This window comes from Chrysoperla carnea, chromosome 2 (assembly GCF_905475395.1).
Source record: "Chrysoperla carnea chromosome 2, inChrCarn1.1, whole genome shotgun sequence".
NCBI lineage: Eukaryota > Metazoa > Arthropoda > Insecta > Neuroptera > Chrysopidae > Chrysoperla > Chrysoperla carnea.
In genome coordinates this window covers 99,682,676-99,705,124 of record NC_058338.1, presented here as the reverse complement: position 1 = coordinate 99,705,124, position 22,449 = coordinate 99,682,676, and positions in this window count along the sequence as shown.

Here is a 22,449-nt window from a genome sequence, read left to right as displayed (position 1 = left end):
CTTACCTGGATCAAAATTTCACTCTTTTGTATAGTCCTGGCACTCTAGATTCGGCATCGAAAATTTTCAAAAAAATTTTTTTTTCTCAAAAAATGTCAAATTATGATCATTTTTGGCTTATTTAGACTATGACCAATCATAAAAGACCTATATATATGCATATCGACTTACCTGGATCAAAATTTCACTCTTTTGTATAGTCCTGGCACTCTAGATTCGACATCGAAAATTTTCAAAAATTTTTTTTTTATCAAAAAATGTCAAATTATGATCATTTTTGGCTTATTTAGACTAGGACCAATCATAAAAGACCTATATATATGCATATCGACATACCTGGATCAAAACTTCACTCTTTTGTATAGTCCTGGCACTCTAGAATCGACATCGAAAATTTTCAAAAAATTTTTTTTTTATCAAAAAATGTCAAATTATGATCATTTTGGCTTATTTAGACTAGGACCAGTCATTAAAGACCTATATATATGCATTTCGACCTACCTGGATCAAAGTTTCACTCTTTTGTATAGTTCTGGCACTCTAGATTCGACATCGAAAATTTTCAAAAAAATTTTTTTTTATCAAAAAATGTCAAATTATGATCATTTTTGGCTTATTTAGACTGGTACCAAACATAAAAGACCTATATATATGCATATCGACTTACCTCGATCAAAATTTCACTCTTTTGTATAGTCCTGGCACTCTAGATTCGACATCGAAAATTTGCGAAAATTTTTTTTTTTATCAAAAAATGTCAAATTATGATCATTTTTGGCTTATTTAGACTGGGACCAATCATAAAAGACCTATATATATGCATATCAACTTACTTGGATCAAAATTCCACTCTTTTGTATAGTCCTGGCACTCTAGATTCGATATCGAAAATTTTCAAAAAATTTTTTTTTATCAAAATATGTCAAAATATGATCATTTTTGGCTTATTTAGACTGGAACCATTCATAAAAGACCTATATATATGCATATCGACTTACCTGGATCAAAATTTCACTCTTTTGTATAGTCCTGGCACTCTAGATTCGACATCGAAAATTTTCGAAAAATTTTTTTCATCAAAAAATGTCAATTTATGATCATTTTTGGCTTATTTAGACTTGAACCAATCATAAAAGAAATATGTATATGCATATCGACTTACCTGGATATAAATTTCACTTTTTTTATAGTCCTGGCACTCTAGATTCGCCATCGAAAATTTTCGAAAAATTTTTGTATATCAAAAAATGTCAAATTATGATCATTTTTGGCTTATTTAGACGTGATCCTATCATAAAAGACCTATATATATGCATATCGACTTACTTGGATCAAAATTTCACTCTTTTGTATAGTCCTGGCACTCTAGATTCGACATCGAAAATTTTCAAAAAATTTTTTTATATCAAAAAATATCAAATTATGACCAATTTTGGCTTATTTTGACTTGATTCAATCATAAAAGACCTATAAATATATATATGCATATCGACTTACTTGGATAAAAATTTCACTCTTTTATATAGTCCTGGCACTCTAGATTCGACATCGAAAATTTTCGAAAAATTTTTTTTTTATTAAAATATGTCAAATTTTGATCATTTTTGGCTTATTTAGACTTGATCCTATGATAAAAGACCTATATATATGCATATCGACTTACTTGGATCAAAATTTCACTCTTTTGTATAGTCCTGGCACTCTAGATTCAATATCGAAAATTTTCGAAAAATTTTTTTTTTATCAAAAATGTCAAATTATGATCATTTATGGCTCATTTAGACTTGATCCTATCATAAAAGACCTATATATATGCATGTCGACTTACTTGGATCAAAATTTCACTCTTTTGTATAGTCCTGGCCCCTTAGATTCGACATCGAAAATTTTCAAAAAAATTTTTTTTAATCAAAAAATGTCAAATTATGACAAATTTTGGCTTATTAAGACTTGATCCAATCATAAAAGACCTATATATATATGCATATCGACTAACTTGGATCAAAATTTCACTCTTTTTTATAGTCCTGGCACTCTAGATTCGACGTTGAAAATTTTCGAAAAATTTTTTTTTTATCAAAAAATGTCAAATTATGATCATTTTTGGCTTATTTAGACTTGATCCAATCATAAAAGACCTATATATATGCATATCGACTTACTTGGATCAAAATTTCACTCTTTTGTATAGTCCTGGCACTCTAGATTCGACGTTGAAAATTTTCGAAAAATTTTTTTTTTATCAAAAAATGTCAAATTATGATCATTTTTGGCTTATTTAGACTTGATCCAATCATAAAAGACCTATATATATGCATATCAACTTACTTGGATCAAAATTTCACTCTTTTTATAGTCCTGGCACTCTAGATTCGATATCGAAAATTTTCAAAAAATTTTTTTTTATCAAAATATGTCAAATTATGATCATTTTTGGCTTATTTAGACTGGAACCAATCATAAAAGACCTATGTATATGCATATCGACTTACCTGGATATAAATTTCACTCTTTTTTATAGTCCTGGCACTCTAGATTCGCCATCGAAAATTTTCGAAAAATTTTAGTTTATCAAAAAATGTCAAATTATGATCATTTTTGGCTTATTTAGACGTGATCCTATCATAAAAGACCTATATATATGCAAATCGACTTACTTGGATCAAAATTTCACTCTTTTGTATAGTCCTGGCACTCTAGTTTCGACATCGAAAATTTTCAAAAAATTTTTTTTTTATCAAAAAATGTGAAATTATGATCATTTTTTTCTTATTTATACTTGATCCTATCATAAAAGACCTATATATATGCATATCGACTTACCTGGATCAAAATTTCACTCTTTTGTATAGTCCTGGCACTCTAGATTCGAAATCGAAAATTTTCGAGAAATTTTTTTCATCAAAAAATGTCAATTTATGATCATTTTTGGCTTATTTAGACATGAACCAATCATAAAAGACCTATGTATATGCATATCGACTTACCTGGATCAAAATTTCACTCTTTTGTATAGTCCTGGCACTCTAGATTCGACATCGAAAATTTTCAAAAAATTTTTTTAAATCAAAAAATATCAAATTATGACCAATTTTGGCTTATTTTGACTTGATCCAATCATAAAAGACCTATATATATATATGCATATCGACTTACTTGGATAAAAATTTCACTCTTTTATATAGTCCTGGCACTCTAGATTCGACATCGAAAATTTTCGAAAATTTTTTTTTTTATCAAAATATGTCAAATTTTGATCATTTTTGGCTTATTTAGACTTGATCCTATAATAAAAGACCTATATATATGAATATCGACTTACTTGGATCAAAATTTCACTCTTTTGTATAGTCCTGGCACTCTAGATTCAATATCGAAAATTTTCGAAAAATTTTTTTTTATCAAAAAATGTCAAATTATGATCATTTATGGCTCAGTTAGACTTGATTCTATCATAAAAGACCTATATATATGCATATCGACTTACTTGGATCAAAATTTCACTCTTTTGTATAGTCCTGGCCCCTTAGATTCGACATCGAAAATTTTCAAAAAAATTTTTTTTAATAAAAAAATGTCAAATTATGACCAATTTTGGCTTATTTAGACTTGATCCAATCATAAAAGACCTATATATATATGCATATCGACTTACTTGGATCAAAGTTTCACTCTTTTGTATAGTCCTGGCACTCTACATTCGACATCGAAAATTTTCGAAAAATTTTTTTTTATAAAAAAATGTCAAATTATGACAAAATTTGGCTTATTTAGACTTGATCCAATCATAAAAGACCTAAAATATATGCATATCGACTTACTTGGATCAAAATTTCACTCTTTTGTATAGTCCTGGCACTCTAGATTCGACATCGAAAATTTTCAAAAAAATTTTTTTTAAATCAAAAAATGTGAAATTATGGTCATTTTTGGCTTATTTATACTTGATCCTATCATAAAAGACCTATATATATGCATATCGAATTACTTGGATCAAAATTTCACTCTTTTGTATAGTCCTGGCACTCTAGATTCGACATCGAAAATTTTCGAAAAATCTTTTTTTATAAAAAAGTGTCAAATTATGACAAATTTTGGCTTATTTAGACTTGATCCAATCATTAAAGACCTATATATATGCATATCGACTTACTTGGATCAAAATTTCACTCTTTTGTATAGTCCTGGCACTCTAGATTCGACATCGAAAATTTTCAAAAAATTTTTTTTTTATCAAAAAATGTGAAATTATGATCATTTTTAGCTTATTTATACTTAATCCTATCATAAAAGACCTATATATATGCATATCGACTTACCTGGATCAAAATTTCACTCTTTTGTATAGTCCTGGCACTCTAGATTCGACATCGAAAATTTTCGAAAAATTTTTTTTTTTATAAAAATATGTCAAATTTTGATCATTTTTGGCTTATTTAGACTTGATCCTATGATAAAAGACCTATATATATGCATATCGACTTACTTGGATCAAAATTTCACTCTTTTGTATAGTCCTCGCACTCTAGATTCGACATCGAAAATTTTCAACAATTTTTTTTTAATCAAAAAATGTCAAATTATGAACATTTTCGGCATATTTAGACTGGAACCAATCATAAAAGACCTATATATATGCATATCGACTTACTTGGATCAAAATTTCACTCTTTTGTATGGTCCTGGCACTCTAGATTCGAAATCGAAAATTTTCAAAAAATTTTTTTTAATTAAAAATGTCAAATTATGAGCAGTTTTGGCATATTTAGACTTGATCCAACCATAAAAGACGTATATATATATAATGTTATCAATTTGGTAAATAAAATAACGAATAAACATGAAACAGTTTTCTCTGTAATAAACAAAGTTTTTTATTTTATTTAAAATTCATAATTACAGGTTAATTAATAATTTAATAATAAATTACAATACCTGTAATAAACAAAGAAACTACATTCAATGTTTGTTGCACACAAATTATATCCAAATTGATTATTTTATTTATCACTAATATAATTATATTATTTCATTTCATATAATTTCATTTATCACTAATCTGTATTGATCACCATATTCTTTATATCTGTCCTTTTAAAATAATTCCTAATTTATCGGCCTTATCAACGCGGTAAATTCGATATAGATATAAGAAAGTAAACTTTCTTATATCTCCCTCCCCTAGGAGAGAAAATTCTCAAGTATTTTCTTTTCTTGGTGCTGGAATCAACTTCGTAATGTGGAACATATTGGATTCTTTCTTCTTGTGTCCTGTGTCAATTCTATATATAGAGCTCGAGATTTTTTTTTCAATTTTATATGGACCTATTCGAATTTCATCTAATTTTCTTCTATTGAGACGATTTCCGTTTTCCACAAATACAAGATCACCTATTTTATATTCGTATTCCTTTCTATTTTTGTCGAACAGTTTTTTATTATATTGATGATATTTTATACTATTTCTCAGTGCAGTTTTTCTATCTTGAATCAGATTTTCATATGTATTTTCTGTTTTTAGTTCTTCAGGTAATATTTCACTACTTGCTCCTTTCAACAAATATTCAGGACTGAATCTTGTGACTGTATGAATCGTTTTATTATATTCTTCAACACATTTATGAGCAATTGTTGTCCACGCAACTTTGTTTTTTTGTTCCATCATTTTACATCTGATTCTATTTACCAGAGTTTGATTAAATCTTTCGTTTAGCCCATTAGAAAAAGGTGCGTTAACTGCGGTGAATATTAATGGAATGTTTTTTTCGTTTAAGAAATTTTTAAACTCTTTTGAGTTGATACCCGGGTACTGGTCTGTCAAGATTTTTCCTATATCGCTTTCTTTTATTGCTTCGTTTGTTATCTTCATGAAATCCGTTGCAACTTGTGTTTTAGAAGTTAATATGATTGCATACCTAGTGAAATGGTCTATTAACAGATGCAAATATTTTTTTGTTGATCTATTACCTCCAAATCCGCCTATTGTGTCTATTGACACAATTTCAAATGGTTTTCTAGCAGGACCTAGTTGAGATAACAATCCATAATTATTTTTATATCTCGTTTTATTTTTGATGCAAATTTCACAAGTTTCACATATGTTTTTTATATTCTTTTGGAAATTATTTGACGTGTAATGTGGCGATAATAACGACATCATCTGATTTATGCCAATATGACCCATGCTTATGTGTACTTTTTCCATAAGATTTTTACTGAATGTTTCTGATAGAATAATTTTCTCTTTCTTCTTTAATATCTTAAAAAATATATTCTTTTTCTGTGTCAAATTTTTATTTTCTATCTTTATATTTTTATTTTTTTCTTGATCATTTTTGATCTCTTCAAAACTTATTAAGTTGACTATTCTTATCGAATTTCTTTGGATTTCTTCTGGTTCTAGCACTGGATTTCTGCTTAAACAGTCCGCTTCCAGGTTGAATTTTCCAGGGTTATATATAATTTTTACATCAAATTGAGATAAATAAAGAGTTAAATCACCTAGCTCTTCATCAGGCCTAGCTTTTATATTTAGATCTTGTAGAGGTTTGTGATCTGTAAATATTGTAAATGATTTTCCCATCAGCCAATGTTGCCAATAGAGTACAGCCTCTTTTGCTGCCAATGTTTCTAAATAAATCGCCTTTTTCTTTTTTTGTGCTTCATTAAGCTTTTTGGAAAAATAAGCAACTGGCTTTTCTTTTCCGTCATCGTCTGGTTGTGGTTGCTTCATTACGGCTCCAATTCCTAGTATACTTCCATCTGCATACACATGAATAGGTAGTTCTGGGTCGTAAATAGCTAGTACTGGTTCTGTACATAAAAAGTTTTTTAAATAGTCGAAAACTTTCTGACATTCTTCAGACCATTCGAATTTCTGGTTTTTCCTCAATAACTTATGTAATGGTTCTAATACAACAGTTTTCTTTGGTATATATTCGTTATAAAAATTAATTTTCCCTAGAAATTGTCTGATATTTTTTTGATTCTTAGGTGTTGGAAAATTCTTTATGGCTATTAAATTATCTTTTAATGGTGAGACTGAATTATATTTAATCACATGTCCTAGGTATTTTACTGAGTCCATGTTGAATTCACATTTTAATAATTTTAGTCTGAAACCTTCTGATCGTATTGCTGATAATAATTTTTCAAGATGAGCTACATGTTCTTTAAATGTTTTAGAGAAAACCAGAATGTCATCAATATAATTGGCGGTGAATTCGGATAGTTTATTTTTTCTAATAATATTACTTAATATCCTTTGGAATATTGCTGGACTTGTTTTCAGTCCGAATGGTAAACAGGTCCATTCATAATGACCATCTTCTGTGACAAATCCTGTTTTTTTTCTATCTTCAATCCGTAATGGAATCGACCAGAACGCTGAATTAATATCTAATTTTGAAAAAAATTTACAATTTCGTGTTTTAACTAAAAGGTCTTCTATTCTCGGGAATGGTTGAGGTTCCGGCACTACCATTTTATTTAGATCTCTAAAATCTATACATAGACGGCTTTTTTTTCCTTCGTCTCGTTTGTAGGCCAATGTAACTGGGGCTGCAAACGGGCTATAGGATTCTTCTATTAATTTTTTTTCTAATAGTCTTGCTATTTGTTGTTCAATTTCTTTTTTATCTGCAATAGTGCACCTATACGGTCTTTTGCTGCAGTATTTGTCTATTTGTAGATCAATCCTTGCTTCATACTTTTTCACCGTTCCAACGTCAAACTTATCTTTTGCGAATATTGATGAATATTTATTTATTAAATTCTGTATTTCGATTTTTCTTTCAGTATTGCAATCATTTGTTATAACTTCAAAATTATTAATTGTAATATCTTCATTAAAATTTATTTGTAAATCTAAATTATTTTCTTTTTTTTCTATTGATTGTATAGGTTTATTTCTAATTTTGCCCTTACCCTCTGTAGTGGGAATTGTAGGCTCTGTTTTTGTATAAGGTTTATTTGAGCTATTTTGCTCAATTTTAAGTTTGTCATTTTGACATAAATTAAATTTTTTTATAAGGTCTAGACCAATCAAGAAATCATGATTGAAATCATTATTATCAATAACACATACCATAACTTCTTCTTCAATATTTATGATTTTGACCTTTATTTTTATAATACCTCTTGTTGCTTTCACACCATTAATCGATTTTAAGAATACGTTGTCTTTTACACTGGATTTAATCATTTGTAGATTAAGGTAGTTCCTCCGCGACCGTCCAGTCAAAAAGTTTTGGACTAATACTATCATTCAGTGCATGAACTGTGCTATGACTATTATACATATACCATATATTATTTTCAAAAGACTGTAGTTACTCACTATTATAAATTCTATACGTATACACACACATACTTTGACATATACTTTTACCATTAGTTATTATATGCTTTCCACAAAAATTATCGCTAAAACGAGTTATTTATTTAAGTTTTTTATCGAAACTATATGGTAAATAATTTTTATTTTTATTTATATATTTTCTAAATATAGTATTCTACATTATATTAGTTTTTCATAGAGATGGTGGACGTCATTCATTGGTAAATAAATATAATATTTGTAAATTTGTGTATTTTTATACACTTCTCCCATGTACACGTACAAATTGCGTCACTTTTAATTGCTAATATCTCATGTATGGCATGGTAAATCATCTTCTAATTTTAACAGCAAGTGTATTATGAATTAAATATTTTATATTCTGAGTTTTGAGAAATTCTTGGAATATCACTTTCGTGTAGGTACTACCTTAAGTAATTTTATGTTTATTAATGATACAGTGGAACCTGTATCATAAATTGCCTGAACTTCCAGTGTATTATTTAATTTAATTTTAATTGAGATTAATGGTGTGCTGATTAGTTTTTTTTTTCTTGAAATTCAACCACGTCTAGTAAAGATGTGTTTTCCAATTTGTGTTCATCTCTATTGAACCAACATTTATTTTCTGGATGGAATCTATTCCCCTTTCCATTATCTTTGCATATTTTGCACGGTACTTTTTTTTGATTATCATACGTGCTTGGTATTTTATTTGTAGTTTTCTTCAAAACACAGTGTTCTAATTTTCCTAATTCGTTGCACAATTCTTCGGTAGATTCAATAGTTTCTCTATCAATTTTGTCAGCAATGAAATTAGGTAAGCCAATGGCTATTAAATCAATTAATGTACCTATGTCAATATCTTCTAACTTCTAATAATAATTTTTCTTTTTTTATTGCGTAATCCACCAAATTTCCTATTTGATATTTATAGTGGAAAGCAAATCTTATTGGGGACCAGCCCTTGTTGGCAAATGTTTCACAAAAATTCTTTTTCCAGTCATTCCATTCTGCATCTGGGTAATTTTAACATCGTATTGCTATACCAATTTAAGTATGGTTTGTCGAGGAAAAATTTTAATGCGTCAATTTTTTTCCGATCCTGTTCAATTTCGAATTTTGCACATTCTTTCTCAAACTCATTTATCCACTGATTAGCGTTGGTAGTTTTACTATTGAATTTTTCTACAGTAAATTCTTTAATTATTGACGACACTTTTTTTTCTTCGGATTTTTGTGTATTTTCAAAAATTTTTTCTAATAATGCAGATAATGAATCATTTTGAACCATTGGATTTTCATTTAATGTATTTACCTCTTCTAGATACTGATCATTGAATTGTAAATTTCCGTCTTCATCAAAATACTGATCTTTCATTTCTTTTGTTAACGTAATCCATATATTTCGTGTTTGATGTCTTTTCTTCAAACTTTTTTTTATTTTAACAAAATTTTATGTTGCTACAAGCAATTCATGCTTATAAACATCTGATTCTTCCTCAGGTATGTAGTATTTCTTGTTATCTTGAGTGCTAATTGAGGTTATGGCCAACACGTTTGACTTTCCACCTTCAGCCGCAACTACTTTGAATTCAAATTGTAATTTTTCCATTTTCTCATAAACGAGAATGTAGTTTTATAATGTTATCAATTTGGTAAATAAAATAACGAATAAACATGAAACAGTTTTCTCTGTAGGTAATAAACAAAGTTTTTTATTTTATTTAAAATTCATAATTACAGGTTAATTAATAATTTAATAATAAATTACAATACCTGTAATAAACAAAGAAACTACATTCAATGTTTGTTGCACACAAATTATATCCAAATTGATTATTTTATTTATCACTAATATAATTATATTATTTCATTTCATATAATTTCATTTATCACTAATCTGTATTGATCACCATATTCTTTATATCTGTCCTTTTAAAATAATTCCTAATTTATCGGCCTTATCAACGCGGTAAATTCGATATAGATATAAGAAAGTAAACTTTCTTATATATATGCATATCGTTTTACTTGGATCATAATTTCACTCTTTTGTATAGTCCTGGCACTCTATATTCGACATCGAAAATTTTCGAAAATTTTTTTTTTATCAAAATATGTCAAATTTTGATCATTCTTGGCTTATTTAGACTTGATCCTATTATAAAAGACCTTTATATAGGCATATTGACTTACTTGGATCAAAATTTCACTCATTTGTATAGTCCTGGCACTCTAGAATTGACATCGAAAATTTTCGAAAAATTTTTTTTTATCAAAAAATGTCAAATAATGATCATTTTTGGCTTATTTAGACTTGATCCAATCATAAAAGACCTATATATATATATGCATATCGACTTACCTGGATCAAAATTTCACTCTTTTGTATAGTCCTGGCACTCTAGTTTCGACATCGAAAATTTTCAAAAAATTTTTTTTTTATCAAAAAATGTGAAATTATGATCATTTTTTTCTTATTTATACTTGATCCTATCATAAAAGACCTATATATATGCATATCGACTTACCTGGATCAAAATTTCACTCTTTTGTATAGTCCTGGCACTCTAGATTCGACATCGAAAATTTTTAAACAATTTTTTTTTTATAAAAAAATGTGAAATTATGATCATTTTTGGCTTATTTATACTTGATCCTATCATAAAAGACCTATATATATGCATATCGACTTACCTGGATCAAAATTTCAAAATTTCACTCTTTTGTATAGTCCTGGCACTCTAGATTCTACCTCGAAAATTATAGAAAAAATTTTTTTTTATCAAAAAATGTCAAATTATGACCAATTTTGGCTTATTTATACTTGATCCAATCATAAAAGACCTATATATATGCATATCGACTTACTTGGATCAAAATTTCACTCTTTTGTATAGTCCTGGCACTCTAGATTCGACATCGAAAATTTTCGAAAAATTTTTTTTTATAAAAAAATGTTAAATTATGACAAATTTTGGCTTACTTAGACTTGATCCAATCATAAAAGACCTATATGTATATGCATATCGACTTACTTGGATCAAAATTTCACTCTTTTGTATAGTCCTGGCACTCTAGATTCGACATCGAAAATTTTCGAAAAATTTTTTTTTTATCAAAATATGTCAAATTTTGATTATTTTTGGCTTATTTAGACTTGATCCTATCATAAAAGACCTATATATATGCATATCGACTTACTTGGATAAAAATTTCACTCTTTTGTATAGTCCTGGCACTCTAGATTCGACATCGAAAATTTTCGAAAAATTTTTTTTTATAAAAAAATGTTAAATTATGACAAATTTTGGCTTACTTTGACTTGATCCAATCATAAAAGACCTATATGTATATGCATATCGACTTACTTGGATCAAAATTTCACTCTTTTGTATAGTCCTGGCACTCTAGATTCGACATCGAAAATTTTCGAAAAATCTTTTTTTATAAAAAAGTGTCAAATTATGACAAATTTTGGCTTATTTAGACTTGATCCAATCATAAAAGACCTATATATATGCATATCGACTTACTTGGATCAAAATTTCACTCTTTTGTATAGTCCTGGCACTCTAGATTCGACATCGAAAATTTTCAAAAAATTTTTTTTTTATCAAAAAATGTGAAATTATGATCATTTTTGGCTTATTTATACTTAATCCTATCATAAAAGACCTATATATATGCATATCGACTTACCTGGATCAAAATTTCACTCTTTTGTATAGTCCTGGCACTCTAGATTCGACATCGAAAATTTTCGAAAAATTTTTTTTTTATAAAAATATGTCAAATTTTGATCATTTTTGGCTTATTTAGACTTGATCCTATGATAAAAGACCTATATATATGCATATCGACTTACTTCGATCAAAATTTCACTCTTTTGTATAGTCCTCGCACTCTAGATTCGACATCGAAAATTTTCAACAATTTTTTTTTAATCAAAAAATGTCAAATTATGAACATTTTCGGCATATTTAGACTGGAACCAATCATAAAAGACCTATGTATATGCATATCGACTTACTTGGATCAAAATTTCACTCTTTTGTATGGTCCTGGCACTCTAGATTCGAAATCGAAAATTTTCAAAAAATTTTTTTTAATTAAAAATGTCAAATTATGAGCAGTTTTGGCATATTTAGACTTGATCCAACCATAAAAGACGTATATATATGCATATCGTTTTACTTGGATCATAATTTCACTCTTTTGTATAGTCCTGGCACTCTAGATTCGACATCGAAAATTTTCGAAAATTTTTTTTTTATCAAAATATGTCAAAGTTTGATCATTCTTGGCTTATTTAGACTTGATCCTATTATAAAAGACCTTTATATAGGCATATTGACTTACTTGGATCAAAATTTAACTCTTTTGTATAGTCCTGGCACTCTAGAATTGACATCGAAAATTTTCGAAAAATTTTTTTTTATCAAAAAATGTCAAATAATGATCATTTTTGGCTTATTTAGACTTGATCCAATCATAAAAGACATATATATATGCATATCGACTTACTTGGATAAAAATTTCACTCTTTTGTATAGTCCTGGCACTCTAGATTCAACATCGAAAATTTTCGAAAAAATTTTTTTTTATCAAAAAATGTGAAATTATGTTCATTTTTTTCTTATTTATACTTGATCCTATCATAAAAGACCTATATATATGCATATCGACTTACCTGGATCAAAATTTCACTCTTTTGTATAGTCCTGGCACTCTAGATTCGACATCGAAAATTTTTAAACAAATTTTTTTTTATAAAAAAATGTGAAATTATGATCATTTTTGGCTTATTTATACTTGATCCTATCATAAAAGACCTATATATATGCATATCGACTTACCTGGATCAAAATTTCAAAATTTCACTCTTTTGTATAGTCCTGGCACTCTAGATTCTACATCGAAAATTATAGAAAAAATTTTTTTTTATCAAAAAATGTCAAATTATGACCAATTTTGGCTTATTTATACTTGATCCAATCATAAAAGACCTATATATATGCATATCGACTTACTTGGATCAAAATTTCACTCTTTTGTATAGTCCTGGCACTCTAGATTCGACATCGAAAATTTTCGAAAAATTTTTTTTTATAAAAAAATGTTAAATTATGACAAATTTTGGCTTACTTAGACTTGATCCAATCATAAAAGACCTATATGTATATGCATATCGACTTACTTGGATCAAAATTTCACTCTTTTGTATAGTCCTGGCACTCTAGATTCGACATCGAAAATTTTCGAAAAATTTTTTTTTTATCAAAATATGTCAAATTTTGATCATTTTTGGCTTATTTAGACTTGATCCTATCATAAAAGACCTATATATATGCATATCGACTTACTTGGATAAAAATTTCACTCTTTTGTATAGTCCTGGCACTCTAGATTCGACATCGAAAATTTTCGAAAAATTTTTTTTTATAAAAAAATGTTAAATTATGACAAATTTTGGCTTACTTAGACTTGATCCAATCATAAAAGACCTATATGTATATGCATATCGACTTAGTTGGATCAAAATTTCACTCTTTTGTATGGTCTTGGCACTCTAGATTCGACATCGAAAATTTTCAAAAAATTTTTTTTTTATCAAAAAATGTGAAATTATGATCATTTTTGGCTTATTTATACTTGATCCTATCATAAAAGACCTATATATATGCATATCGACTTACCTGGATCAAAATTTCAAAATTTCACTCTTTTGTATAGTCCTGGCACTCTAGATTCTACATCGAAAATTATAGAAAAAATTTTTTTTTATCAAAAAATGTCAAATTATGACCAATTTTGGCTTATTTATACTTGATCCAATCATAAAAGACCTATATATATGCATATCGACTTACTTGGATCAAAATTTCACTCTTTTGTATAGTCCTGGCACTCTAGATTCGACATCGAAAATTTTCGAAAAATTTTTTTTTATAAAAAAATGTTAAATTATGACAAATTTTGGCTTACTTAGACTTGATCCAATCATAAAAGACCTATATGTATATGCATATCGACTTACTTGGATCAAAATTTCACTCTTTTGTATAGTCCTGGCACTCTAGATTCGACATCGAAAATTTTCGAAAAATTTTTTTTTTATCAAAATATGTCAAATTTTGATCATTTTTGGCTTATTTAGACTTGATCCTATCATAAAAGACCTATATATATGCATATCGACTTACTTGGATAAAAATTTCACTCTTTTGTATAGTCTTGGCACTCTAGATTCGACATCGAAAATTTTCGAAAAATTTTTTTTTATAAAAAAATGTTAAATTATGACAAATTTTGGCTTACTTAGACTTGATCCAATCATAAAAGACCTATATGTATATGCATATCGACTTACTTGGATCAAAATTTCACTCTTTTGTATAGTCCTGGCACTCTAGATTCGACATCGAAAATTTCCAAAAAATTTTTTTTTTATCAAAAAATGTGAAATTATGATCATTTTTGGCTTAATTATACTTGATCCTATCATAAAAGACCTATATATATGCATATCGACTTACCTGGATCAAAATTTCGCAATTTCACTCTTTTGTATAGTCCTGGCACTCTAGATTCGACATCGAAAATTTCCAAAAAATTTTTTTTTATCAAAATATGTCAAATTATGATCATTTTTGGCTTATTTAGACTTAATCCAATCAAAAAAGACATATATATATATGCGTATCGACTTACTTGTATCAAAATTTCGCTCTTTTGTATAGGCCTGGCGCTCTAGATTCGACATCGAAAATTTTCGAAAAATTTTTTTTTTATAAAAAAATGTCAAGTTTTGATCATTTATGGCTTATTTAGACTTGATCCTGTCCTTAAAGACCAATATATATGCATATCGACTTACTTGGATCAAAATTTCACTCTTTTGTATAGTCCTGGCACTCTAGGTTCGACATCGAAAATTTTCAAAAAATTTTTTTTTATCAAAAAATGTCAAATTATGAACATTTTCGGCTTATTTAGACTGGAACCAATCATAAAAGACCTATATATATGCATATCGACTTACCTGGATCAAAATTTCACTCTTTTGTATAGTCCTGGCACTCTAGTTTCGACATCGAAAATTTCCAAAAAAATTTTTTTTATCAACAAATGTGAAATTATGATCATTTTTGGCTTATTTATACTTGATCCTATCATAAAAGACCTATATATATGCATATCAACTTACCCGGATCAAAATTTCAAAATTTCACTCTTTTGTATAGTCCTGGCACTCTAGATTCGACATCGAAAATTTCCGAAAAATTTTTTTTTATCAAAATATGTCAAATTATGATCATTTTTGGCTTATTTAGACTTAATCCAATCATAAAAGACATATATTTGTATGCGTATCGACTAACTTGTATCAAAATTTCGCTCTTTTGTATAGGCCTGGCGCTCTAGATTCGACATCGAAAATTTTCGAAAAATTTTTTTTTATAAAAAAATGTCAAATTTTGATCATTTTTGGCTTATTTAGACTTGATCCTGTCCTAAAAGACCAATATATATGCATATCGACTTACTTGGATCAAAATTTCACTCTTTTGTATAGTCCTGGCACTCTAGATTCGACATCGAAAATTTTCAAAAAATTTTTTTTTATCAAAAAATGTCAAATTATGAACATTTTCGGCTTATTTAGACTGGAACCAATCATAAAAGACCTATATATATGCATATCGACTTACTTGGATCAAAATTTCACTCTTTTGTATAGTCCTGGCACTCTAGAATTGACATCGAAAATTTTCGAAAAATTTTTTTTTATAAAAAAATGTCAAATTATGATCATTTTTGGCTTATTTAGACTCTATTCTATCATAAAAGACCTATATATAGGCATATTGACTTACCTGGATCAAAATTTCACTCTTTTGTATAGTCCTGGCACTCTAGTTTCGACATCGAAAATTTTCAAAAAATTTTTTTTTAATAAAAAAATGTGAAATTATGTTCATTTTTGGCTTAATTATACTTGATCCTATCATAAAAGACCTATATATATGCATATCGACTTACCTGGATCAAAATTTCACTCTTTTGTATAGTCCTGGCACTCTAGATTCGACATCGAAAATTTAAAAAAAAATTTTTTTTTATAAAAAAATGTGAAATTATGATCATTTTTGGCTTATTTATACTTGATCCTATCATAAAAGACCTATATATATGCATATCGACTTACCTGGATCAAAATTTCAAAATTTCACTCTTTTGTATAGTCCTGGCACTCTAGATTCGACATCGAAAATTATAGAAAAAATTTTTTTTTATCAAAAAATGTCAAACTATGACCAATTTTGGCTTATTTATACTTGATCCAATCATAAAAGACCTATATATATGCATATCGACTTACTTGGATCAAAATTTCACTCTTTTGTATAGTCCTGGCACTCTAGATTCGAAATCGAAAATTTTCGAAAAATTTTTTTTAATCAAAAATGTCAAATTATGAGCAGTTTTGGCTTATTTAGACTTTATCCAACCATAAAAGACCTATATATATGCATATCGACTTACTTGGATCATAATTTCACTCTTTTGTATAGTCCTGGCACTCTAGATTCGACATAGAAAATTTTCAAAAAATTTTTTTTTATCAAAAAATGTCAAATTATGATCATTTATGGCTCATTTAGACTTGATCCTATCATAAAAGACCTATATATATGCATATCGACTTACTTGGATCAAAATTTAACTCTTTTGTATAGTCCTGGCACTCTAGATTCGACATCGAAAATTGTCGAAAAATTTTTTTTAATCAAAAAATGTCAAATTATGATCATTTTTGACTTATTAAGACAATCATAAAAGTCCTATATATATGCATATCGACATATTTGGATCAAAATTTCACTCTTTTGTATAGTCCTGGCACTCTAGATTCGACATCGAAAATTTTCGAAAAATTTTTTTTATCAAAAAATGTCAAATTGTGATCATTTTTGGCTTATTTAGACTTGATCCTATCATAATAGACCTATATATATGCATATCGACTTACTTGGATCAAATTTTCACACTTTTGTATAGTCCTGGCACTGTAGATTCGACATCGAAAATTTTCGAAAAATTTTTTTTTTAATCAAAAAATGTCAAATTATGATCATTTTTCGCTTATTTAGACTTGATACTATCATAAAAGACCTATATATAAGCATATAGACTTACTTGGATCAAAATTTCACTCTTTTGTATAGTCCTGGCACTCTAGATTCGACATCGAAAATTTTCAAAAAATTTTTTTTAAATCAAAAAATGTCAAATTATGATCATTGTTGACTTATTAAGACAATCATAAAAGTCCTATATATATGCATATCGACTTATTTGGATCAAAATTTCACTCTTTTGTATAGTCCTGGCACTCTAGATTCGACATTCAAAATTTTCGAAAAATTTTTTTTTATCAAAAAGTGTCAAATTTTGATCATTTTTGGCTTATTTAGACTTGATCCTGTCCTAAAAGACCAATATATATGCATATCGACTTACTTGGATCAAAATTTCACTCTTTTGTATAGTCCTGGCACTCTAGATTCGACATCGAAAATTTTCAAAAAATTTTTTTTTATCAAAAAATGTCAAATTATGAACATTTTCGGCTTATTTAGACTGGAACCAATCATAAAAGACCTATATATATGCATATCGACTTACTTGGATCAAAATTTCACTCTTTTGTATAGTCCTGGCACTCTAGATTCGACGTCGAAAATTTTCGAAAAATTTTTTTTTTATCAAAAAATGTCAAATTATGATCATTTTTGCCTTATTTCGACTTGATCCTATCATAAAAGACCTATATATAGGCATATTGACTTACTTGGATCAAAATTTCACTTTTTGTATAGTCCTGGCACTCTAGAATTGACATCGAAAATTTTCGAAAAATTTTTTTTTATCAAAAAATGTAAAATTATGATCATTTTTGGCTTATTTAGACTTGATCCAATCATTAAAGACCTATATATATGCATATCGACTTACTTGGATCAAAATTTCACTCTTTTGTATAGTCCTGGCACTCTAGAATTGACATCGAAAATTTTCGAAAAATTTTTTTTAATCAAAAAATGTCAAATTATGATCATTTTTGGCTTATTTAGACTCTATTCTATCATAAAAGACCTATATATAGGCATATTGACTTACTTGGATCAAAATTTCATTTTTTGTATAGTCCTGGCACTCTAGATTCGACATCGAAAATTTTCCAAAAATTTTTTTTTATCAAAAAATGTCAAATTATGATCATTTTTGGCTTATTTAGACTTGATCGAATCATAAAAGACCTATATATATGCATATCAACTTACTTAGATCAAAATTTCACTCTTTTGTATAGTCCTGGCACTCTAGAATCGATATCGAAAATTTTCAAAAAATTTTTTTTTATCAAAAAATGTCAAATTATGATCATTTTTGTCTTATTTATACTTGATCCAATCATAAAAGACCTATATATATGCATATCGACTTACTTGGATCAAAATTTCACTCTTTTGTTTAGTCCTGGCTTTCTAAATTCGAAATCGAAAATTTTCGAAAATTTTTTTTTTTTATCAAAGAATGTCAAATTATGATCATTTTTCGCTTATTTAGACTTGATACTATCATAAAAGACCTATATATTTATGCATATCGACTTACTTGGATCAAAATTTTGCTCTTTTGTATAGTCCTGGCACTCTAGATTCGACATCGAAAATTGTCGAAACATTTTTTTTACTCAAAAAATGTCAAATTATGATCATTTTTGACTTATTAAGACAATCATAAAAGTCCTATATATATGCATATCGACATATTTGGATCAAAATTTCACTCTTTTGTATAGTCCTGGCACTCTAGATTCGACATCGAAAATTTTCAAAAAATTTTTTAAATCAAAAAATGTCAAATTATGACCAATTTTGGCTTATTTAGACTTGATCCAATCATAAAAGACTTATATTAGATATGCATATCGACTTACTTGGATAAAAATTTCACTCTTTTGTATAGTCCTGGCACTCTAGATTCGACGTCGAAAATTTTCGAAAAATTTTTTTTTTATCAAAAAATGTCAAATTATGATCATTTTTGCCTTATTTCGACTTGATCCTATCATAAAAGACCTATATATAGGCATATTGACTTACTTGGATCAAAATTTCACTTTTTGTATAGTCCTGGCACTCTAGAATTGACATCGAAAATTTTCGAAAAATTTTTTTTTATCAAAAAATGTAAAATTATGATCATTTTTGGCTTATTTAGACTTGATCCAATCATTAAAGACCTATATATATGCATATCGACTTACTTGGATCAAAATTTCACTCTTTTGTATAGTCCTGGCACTCTAGAATTGACATCGAAAATTTTCGAAAAATTTTTTTTAATCAAAAAATGTCAAATTATGATCATTTTTGGCTTATTTAGACTTGATCCAATCATAAAAGACCTATATGCATATGCATATGCATATCGACTTACCTGGATCAAAATTTCACTCTTTTGTATAGTCCTGGCACTCTAGTTTCGACATCGAAAATTTTCAAAAAATTTTTTTTTAATAAAAAAATGTGAAATTATGTTCATTTTTGGCTTAATTATACTTGATCCTATCATAAAAGACCTATATATATGCATATCGACTTACCTGGATCAAAATTTCACTCTTTTGTATAGTCCTGGCACTCTAGATTCGACATCGAAAATTTAAAAAAAAATTTTTTTTTATAAAAAAATGTGAAATTATGATCATTTTTGGCTTATTTATACTTGATCCTATCATAAAAGACCTATATATATGCATATCGACTTACCTGGATCAAAATTTCAAAATTTCACTCTTTTGTATAGTCCTGGCACTCTAGATTCGACATCGAAAATTATAGAAAAAATTTTTTTTTATCAAAAAATGTCAAACTATGACCAATTTTGGCTTATTTATACTTGATCCAATCATAAAAGACCTATATATATGCATATCGACTTACTTGGATCAAAATTTCACTCTTTTGTATAGTCCTGGCACTCTAGATTCGAAATCGAAAATTTTCGAAAAATTTTTTTTAATCAAAAATGTCAAATTATGAGCAGTTTTGGCTTATTTAGACTTTATCCAACCATAAAAGACCTATATATATGCATATCGACTTACTTGGATCATAATTTCACTCTTTTGTATAGTCCTGGCACTCTAGATTCGACATAGAAAATTTTCAAAAAATTTTTTTTTATCAAAAAATGTCAAATTATGATCATTTATGGCTCATTTAGACTTGATCCTATCATAAAAGACCTATATATATGCATATCGACTTACTTGGATCAAAATTTAACTCTTTTGTATAGTCCTGGCACTCTAGATTCGACATCGAAAATTTTCCAAAAATTTTTTTTTATCAAAAAATGTCAAATTATGATCATTTTTGGCTTATTTAGACTTGATCGAATCATAAAAGACCTATATATATGCATATCAACTTACTTAGATCAAAATTTCACTCTTTTGTATAGTCCTGGCACTCTAGAATCGATATCGAAAATTTTCAAAAAATTTTTTTTTATCAAAAAATGTCAAATTATGATCATTTTTGTCTTATTTATACTTGATCCAATCATAAAAGACCTATATATATGCATATCGACTTACTTGGATCAAAATTTCACTCTTTTGTTTAGTCCTGGCTTTCTAGATTCGAAATCGAAAATTTTCGAAAATTTTTTTTTTTTATCAAAGAATGTCAAATTATGATCATTTTTCGCTTATTTAGACTTGATACTATCATAAAAGACCTATATATTTATGCATATCGACTTACTTGGATCAAAATTTTGCTCTTTTGTATAGTCCTGGCACTCTAGATTCGACATCGAAAATTGTCGAAACATTTTTTTTACTCAAAAAATGTCAAATTATGATCATTTTTGACTTATTAAGACAATCATAAAAGTCCTATATATATGCATATCGACATATTTGGATCAAAATTTCACTCTTTTGTATAGTCCTGGCACTCTAGATTCGACATCGAAAATTTTCAAAAAATTTTTTAAATCAAAAAATGTCAAATTATGACCAATTTTGGCTTATTTAGACTTGATCCAATCATAAAAGACTTATATTAGATATGCATATCGACTTACTTGGATAAAAATTTCACTCTTTTGTATAGTCCTGGCACTCTAGATTCGACGTCGAAAATTTTCGAAAAATTTTTTTTTTATCAAAAAATGTCAAATTATGATCATTTTTGCCTTATTTCGACTTGATCCTATCATAAAAGACCTATATATAGGCATATTGACTTACTTGGATCAAAATTTCACTTTTTGTATAGTCCTGGCACTCTAGAATTGACATCGAAAATTTTCGAAAAATTTTTTTTTATCAAAAAATGTAAAATTATGATCATTTTTGGCTTATTTAGACTTGATCCAATCATTAAAGACCTATATATATGCATATCGACTTACTTGGATCAAAATTTCACTCTTTTGTATAGTCCTGGCACTCTAGAATTGACATCGAAAATTTTCGAAAAATTTTTTTTAATCAAAAAATGTCAAATTATGATCATTTTTGGCTTATTTAGACTTGATCCAATCATAAAAGACCTATATGCATATGCATATGCATATCGACTTACCTGGATCAAAATTTCACTCTTTTGTATAGTCCTGGCACTCTAGTTTCGACATCGAAAATTTTCAAAAAATTTTTTTTAAATAAAAAAATGTGAAATTATGTTCATTTTTGGCTTAATTATACTTGATCCTATCATAAAAGATCTATATATATGCATATCGACTTACCTGGATCAAAATTTCACTCTTTTGTATAGTCCTGGCACTCTAGATTCGACATCGAAAATTTAAAAAAAAAAATTTTTTTATAAAAAAGTGTGAAATTATGATCATTTTTGGCTTATTTATACTTGATCCTATCATAAAAGACCTATATATATGCATATCGACTTACCTGGATCAAAATTTCAAAATTTCACTCTTTTGTATAGTCCTGGCACTCTAGATTCGACATCGAAAATTATAGAAAAAATTTTTTTTATCAAAAATTGTCA